Source organism: Brassica oleracea, chromosome C9, assembly GCF_000695525.1.
Source record: "Brassica oleracea var. oleracea cultivar TO1000 chromosome C9, BOL, whole genome shotgun sequence".
NCBI lineage: Eukaryota > Viridiplantae > Streptophyta > Magnoliopsida > Brassicales > Brassicaceae > Brassica > Brassica oleracea.
In genome coordinates this window covers 50306909-50314540 of record NC_027756.1, presented here as the reverse complement: position 1 = coordinate 50314540, position 7632 = coordinate 50306909, and the positions used below count along the sequence as shown (strand labels likewise).

At 37.1% G+C, this 7632-nt stretch overlaps 1 pseudogene; it reads right to left on the bottom strand.

The window, feature by feature from the left end:
* LOC106317684 overlaps positions 1–3526 on the bottom strand; it is a 7406-nt pseudogene extending 3880 nt beyond the window's left edge.
* Between the last annotated feature and the right edge of the window lie 4106 nt (positions 3527–7632).

Genomic DNA, 7632 nt, shown 5'->3' with positions numbered 1-7632 from the left:
GAAGACAACTTTATATCCTTTAGATTAAAAAAGCAAGAAAATCTGATCGTTGGATTTTAATTTTTTTTCCTATAAAAAAAAATAATGTCAGCAGATAAAGAAATCAGGTTTGCTATTATATATAGATCTATCCCTCAAAATCTTTCTGGTTTCAAGTCTCGTAGCTTCTTTACGTCTAGGAGAAAGTCTCTAAACCTTGAAACGGGGAATATCGCAGTCGTTTCATAGAATGAAAGACCGTTATATCTCCGGTCCCACGAGCAAGAGATATCAATTCTAAATGAAGATGAGTAAAAAAACAAGAACAAAAATGGCTAACGTCTTGGTTTACACTAAATAGTTCGCCCTAGCTAAACACTCCCAAGCGCAGTAATCGAGACAGCCGCATCTCGTCCAATCTCCGACGTTGACGGTGTGAGAGGCCGTCGGCGTCGCCTCCTCCGCCCCCTCTTCTCAACGTCGTCAAGCTCCTCTATTTTTGGTTCCGTCTACAGTTTCTCTTCGGGTCTTGTTGGTGTTAACTCGTCGACGAGAGAGAGATCCGTCGAAGAAGCCTCTGTTGCAGAACTCGTTCTTCCGCTGGTCACTTGCCGACTTCGCCACTGTCTACCCTCCTTCAGACTTTCACTCTGCAACTCGTTGAAACCGGATCTGTCCATGGATAGTCCCGTTTCTTCTCGACCGTTTATGTCACGGACGCCTTGCTTCAACCTCCAAAGATTGTCTCCCGACGCGTTCAGCCTCTCGAGGTGTCTGTCCTCGTCGATAGAGTTCTCAATCCGTTCACCGTTCGCTGTCTCTCGCCGCCAAGCTTCCCATGTCCGACTTGGAAGCTCCGGATCTGAACCTCGTCCCGTCGAGGATCTGTTCCGCTCCTCCTCCGACTCTTACACATCCGCTTTACCACAACCTCTCACGCCTCATCTCCTAGTAGTCGCCGTGGTTGAAGTTATGAAGCTTACCATAATCTGGAGACGCCGTTCACATAGCGGTTTTAACACCACGGTATTGACTCTCCCTTTGCGCCTACCTCCCCTACCTCGTCTCTCACCCTCCGCCTCTCCTCCATTCCCTCTCGTGTTAGTCACTACTCGCCGCGTTTCTGTGCGTAAACCCGACATATCTCTTGATTTGAACTTTCATTGTGTTGTAATGGACTTGCGGTTTAGCTCAGGTCTCAACGAGAGCTTTCTATTCCGATACGGTAATATTGGAGTTCTTTTGCTCAGTTGGATCTCAGTCTGCGTCCCCTTATGGATAATGGTCAAGAGCATCATTTCATCTCGGCATCGCCTCTACTATACACCCAACATCAAGGCAGCCCCATCTCACCAAGGTTTCTATGGAGCTAAGCTACTTCGGTTAAATCTCTGTCTCCTAGTGACCGCCGAATCTATTGTGCAAGAGTGTTGTTTCGCCAGATTTGTTTACGTCTTTCTCACCGTTGCGTCTCTATCACACTATGCTGTCGCAAGCATCGACGGTTCTTCACAAAGTCGGATTTGTGGCCTTCCCGATCTCCTCGTCGCTGGAACTATTGTGCAAGAGTGTGGACTCGCCAGATTTACTAACTACATCACTGCTGCGCCTCCATCACATTACGCCGTCTCAAGCATCGACGGTTCTTCACAGAGTCAGCTATGCGACCTTCAAACCGGAGTTGTTGCACGTAGACCCATCGCCATATCAAGTCAGATAGGACTTCAAACTTTCAATGGTTCCTACGGTTCTAGAGCTTCTCACCTAAAGTTCTTGCCAATCAACATTCCAACTTCTTCCTATAGGTGTATCAACGTCGTTTTCGACTATCAATTGTTCTTTCGAACAATAGCCATGGGATCAAAAGTGAAGCTTCCTTTTGGATTTCTTCATTTCGCTGAGCATGACTCGCCCTTCGATGGTTCTATCTTTAGTTGTTTTGTATTGTTTTCTAGCTTCTTTCTACCGTCGAGTATGTTTTCGGGATCATTTGATTCAGTTGTAAACTCTCATGCTCTTTGAGCTTTTAATATAAGTGGTGTTACAAAAAAAAAAGTAAAAAGACAAGAACCAGAACTTTGGAGCTTGCCTTAGGTTCCAATAACCGGATATCCGGTAAAGAATAAACCATTGTTCTTTTAACCGTTCCCGGTTAATTTCTTGTAGGCCAACGTAGTATCCGCCGTCTTGCATTTCCCATTCTCGCTTTTACTAGTTTCAAGTGCCTTCTCTGCAACATTTTTAATCCAATTATTGAACATCTAAACTAGTCAGACGAATATTGTATTGATGTCTACTAAAGGAGAAAGGTAACTAACCTAACGCTCGAACCCCTTTGGAGATCAAGATAGCATTGGACTGAAACCAATGAAGTCGTTGACTCCGTTGCCGGAGACATCGTCCGGTGATCGGAGATCGTAACGGTAAACCGCAGTTTTTCTAGAAGGATACCAAGTTATGTCTCCAAACTCGAACTTCTTCCCATGCTCCATGAACATGTCTTCAAGAGCCACGTCGGACGTGAAGTTGTAAGTTATACTTCTCTTGAATGCTTTCTCAATCGAAAGCTTCACCTATAAAATGAGATTAGCACACAATAACAAAATGAAAAAATATACTTCCTCCGTTTAAAATAGTATACATATATATTTTAAAAAAATGTTAAAAATATATATTTTTAATATACTTTATTATATAATAATTATAAATTACAAATTTTTATTATTAAAAATTATAAAAAATAATTAATTGATTTTAATTTAAATTTAATATATTTTATTAATATATATGAGGATTTAAAAATATTAATCATTTTGAAAGGGAATGAATATAAACAAAAAACGTTTTAACGCGTTATGTGATACCTTTGAGACTCCTAAAACACCCAATGATACTCATCATCTCTCCCTTCTTCTATACTAACAACCTTTGCGTAACCTTCCGATGAAGTGGCGGGAACCACAAGGTTGATTCCGACAACATGGTCATGAACCGAACCGCCTCGTCCTGACCACGAGCTTCCGTGGGACCCAGTACTAACCAGACCACGGATACTCACTCCTTCCCAATACGGTGACGTTGCCAAGCTAAACGCAGCTTCTTCCACTTTATCAATCAGCTCTCTCAACGAAACTCCCGAATCAGCCGTGACTGTTAACTGGTCCGGTTCGATTTCGATAGCCGAGTTGTATTTTGACGTGCTAATTAGCATTGCGTCTGAACCGGAAGGACAAGCGAGTTTAGGTATGGTGCCAGAGAATCTCGTAACGGTTTTGACCTTGAGATTGTGCTCAGACGCGTAAGCCACTGCTTTAATAAGCTCCTCCTCCGTCGTTGGGTAAGCGACTTTCGCCGCTTTGCAGTTTGTCCGGTCAGGCCACACGCCTTACGTGTTCGAAACGGTGCAGCCGGTTTGATCGCATTGAACCGGTGGTTGTGGTGGTACGGAACGGACGGTCCAAGTAATTACGAGGAAACATAGAATTAAAAGCAATAATGTGTTAGAAAAACGCATGATTATACGGAGAGATTATGTGGATCTGTTAAGTTTTTTGGATCTTATGGTAGTGACTAGTGAATCACAGATGGAGAACTGAGATCATTACTTTGATGGAAATAAATATTTGCCAGATATCTTATATTATTTTCTTTAAATTTATTTATATGGTCATCTATAAATACTTTGCTAAAATAATAGTTTTCGGATTTTTGTGTGAATGTGTGAACAAATCTTATAGTGTGATATTAGTTTTTATTTCACCATGATTTATCCTAAGAGGCTAAGAATAAAAAAAAAACAATCCTATAATCTAAGGTCTGGATCAAGACCTAGATTATGGAAAGTATCGTAGGTTTAAATTTTGAACTATACAACCATATTATATGGATGTTGGTGTAACGGATGAAATCAGTAAATTTTATTATATTTTATCTTACACTAATAACGTTATTACATTGAGAGAATAACCGATGTATTATACTAGAGATTGTATTATATCTAACAATAATAAAAGCACAGCTCAAAATCTAAGGTGTCCACCTAGGATATTAATTCCAGCCAATGATAGAGCTTCACCTCTCCACGTCACCGTCGGTTCTCTCCATTGAAAGTGTCTACGTCATTAGACCCCTTCTATTTGTGGGTCCTACAAATTTTCAACACTGAAATCTTAAACCTACTTTATGTATAAAATGATAATTATTTATTTCTGGCCCAATAAATTATTAACCTGGAAGCCCAAATGAATTTATGAAGCCTTCCATCTGAAACCCTAATTTTCACTGTTGCTCTTCCTTTCAAGTTACGGTCTTCACTGCTCTCTTTAATACGTCTCTCCCTGCTCTCAATTACGATTGCATTCACTCCGCATCATCTCAAACGTTTTTACATAGCCTACACTCATATACAATTATAAATAGTTGAAATCCCAGCTGCAACAACCTCATCTCATTCACTGATTCTAAAATATTATTACTATCTAAAAGGTCTTTTACCATCAGAGGAGAAGCTGATAAACTTGAAAGAGCTTCAAACAAAAACGTTGGTGCAGCTGATTCGGTGGAGAGATGAAACTCTCGGAACTTAGATGTTGAAACGCTTGAACAGAGTGAGCGAACGGTGACGGTGACGAACAGAGAGACGGTCATGGTTCCTTTCAGTGAACAAATCACTTTTTGATTCTTTGAGAATGTTTCCGAGAGATCTAAGGCGTGAAACGATGATGAGAAATTGAAAATAAAAGGTATACAACTATAAAGGAGAAAAAGCCAAGAATTGTGTGTTTTGTTATGGACCTTTTGCTAAAGACAGTCCACAAGAATTATAGATTTGACGAGTTTAAGTTGTGCTGGAGTGTTTGTATGTTTTTGATATTCTGAATAGAAAACAAATAAATACGAGTACCCTGAGGCAAACAAAGAATAAAGGGTGGTTCACGAGCAAGAGACGATCAGACGCAAAGGCACAAAGAGAACCTACAAGGCCACAAAGAATAAGTACATGAGCTATACGAGCCACCAGCAACCGTGGCTACATGAACTTTAGTAGAGGAAAATATTGGACTTGACTTGAACCATGTTACCAAACAATCACAAGAATAACTCATTCTTTTTCCTGAAAATGATAAGTCTGTTCATCAGGGAGTGTTTGATTTCCAATAGTCAAGTATCAGTAAATCAATTGCATCACAATTTTTATAGACCGGTATGTTATTTCTTGCTAAACCCAAATATTACATGATCCTCCATAATTTACCAGAATTAATAAATTACGATAAGCATAAAGTACCATATCTCAAATTGTGTCTCAAACCAACGCGAGCATGTTGCTAGATAGACTAAAAACCAATATGTATATTGAGTTAGTCAAGCTCACAAGCAGTCCACACTTCCGAACAAGTTTAGCGCTTCAACCGTACTACAGAAAGGAAAACGTAACTTTCTTGTGTTGTTGACCTTTTGAAATTTCAAAATTATAAGTCAATGAAAAGTTTTACATAACAGCCACCTTTACTAGACTTGCAAAAAGAAGTCCAAACGTGCAGGTAGCCAATATTTTAGGTCACCTAAAAAGAAATTTCTGAATCTTAACATTAAGAAGTTCTAACGTTATAAAAAAGTTATGCCACTAGGATCAACAGAAGCACTTCATGAACATTAGTCAACTTTTAAGTTTAAGGAGCCCAAAGATTAGACATATCCTCTCTCTTCAGCTATTCAAATACTTTGAAGTAAACAGACCATCCAAACTTTTACTTCACACTTGAAAAGAGAGCTGAAAGCAGAGAAACCTTATGCTCAGTGCCAGTCCAAACATAATCAAATTTGTTTAATGTCTTAAGTTAAAATTATAAGAATATATATTTATGTAAAAGAAATAGTAAACAATGAAAATATACAATGAATTTTTTTGAACGCAATCCATATATATGCTCTAAGCACCTATAGTGTGTCATATGCCACAGATCCCCACTGGCTTCCATTGATAGTATTCAAATATATAATATTCCTAAAATGAAATAATATTTTAACAAATATGAACCAACAATAATTAATAATTGTAGCTTACTAAGCAAAATTAAGAATTTAAAAGGCTTAGAAGACTTACTAAGCAAAATTAAGAATTTAAAAGGCTTATTAATTAATTATGACTTGATACACAATAATAAAAGGCTTACAGAAAAATATATTGCAAACCAAAACTATTTGAAAACACACACACATGCAATATAGTCAACACAAATTAGCATAACTATTCCGCGCGAAGCGCGGGTTTAATCCCCTAATAACTTTAAGACTAGCATAATTAAAATTTTAAAAAGAATATGTGTTGCAATTTAGACCACCTCTAATGGGAGGTACTTAATGAGTATCTAACTAATTACAAAAAAAAGAAAAAAAAATTATAATAATTAGAAGAGAAGAGAGAAAAATATCTATAAAAAAAAATACACATTTTGATATTCTTGAGAATTTTTTTTACCATGTGTTGACATATAAATGTTTTGAATTTGTTTTATATAATAAATTTTAATCAAACAACTAATTGATATTAAGTTATATTAATATTGTGAATTTTGTATATCAAGTTGAGAAACTTTGTTGATAAGGGTGTTCTTAGATTAGTCCAATATAGTATTTTAGTTGGTTACGACTCCATAGGATCGGTACCATCATTATCATGGAGTAAAAGCCAAACAAACCATCTGAAGTTATTGTTCTACTTGGCCAACAATATTTATAACTCCATCCATTCCGGTCCAGCTTTTGTAGGACCGAATTTTAAATTTCGATGGTTTATGTACTTGGCATGACACAAAGCTTGAATTTAATGGTTGGTTGCCAAAGCAAAAATAATTGAGACAGATCTCAACACTAGAACTTAAAGTGTATTACGTCTGTTGGCAATTAGATGTTTGGATGTTCTAGAGTTTAACGTAAGAATACATTCGTTGCTTGTCATGTTTGTATGTAGCTAGGTTTTTTAATTGAACAATACATTCGTCTATATTAATTCTGATTTCTAGGAAATACCAAATGACGTACGTTGTCGGCTTTCTTTTTGTTTTCTGGATATTTGAAGCAAAAAATGATATTCAGTTTGTATAATAACAACATGTCCAACAGAGAGTTTTATCATGGGATTCTCAACTTAAATCTATATGCTTGGGTTTATAAAAAAAAAAAAAAAGTTCTTCATGAATTTGAATATATTCAACGTAATTAACTACACTATCTTTATTCCACTATATTTTAAAAATTCATACGAGACACCTATCTTAGTTGATTCTAGAATTTTCATATAAAAAAGAAAATAATAGTTCAATATATAAGCATATAACTTATAATATGGTTGCCAATATATGATCATATTGAATAAATGAAGTTCCATTTTTTTTTTTGAAAACATAAATGAAGTTCCATATTATTTGTCGAATAATGATATCAATTTACATTATCACTGCAAGAAAACAACGGTATTCTGACGGACATTCCGACGGAAAATGAAATCCTCGGAATATCCCGAGGAATTTCCGAGGAAATTCCGAGGAAGCACAAAATTGGGTTTTTTCGGAATTTCCTCGGAATATACCGACGGAATTCCGAAGAAATATCTATCCGTCGGAATATTCCGAGGAAATTCCGAGGGAAAAT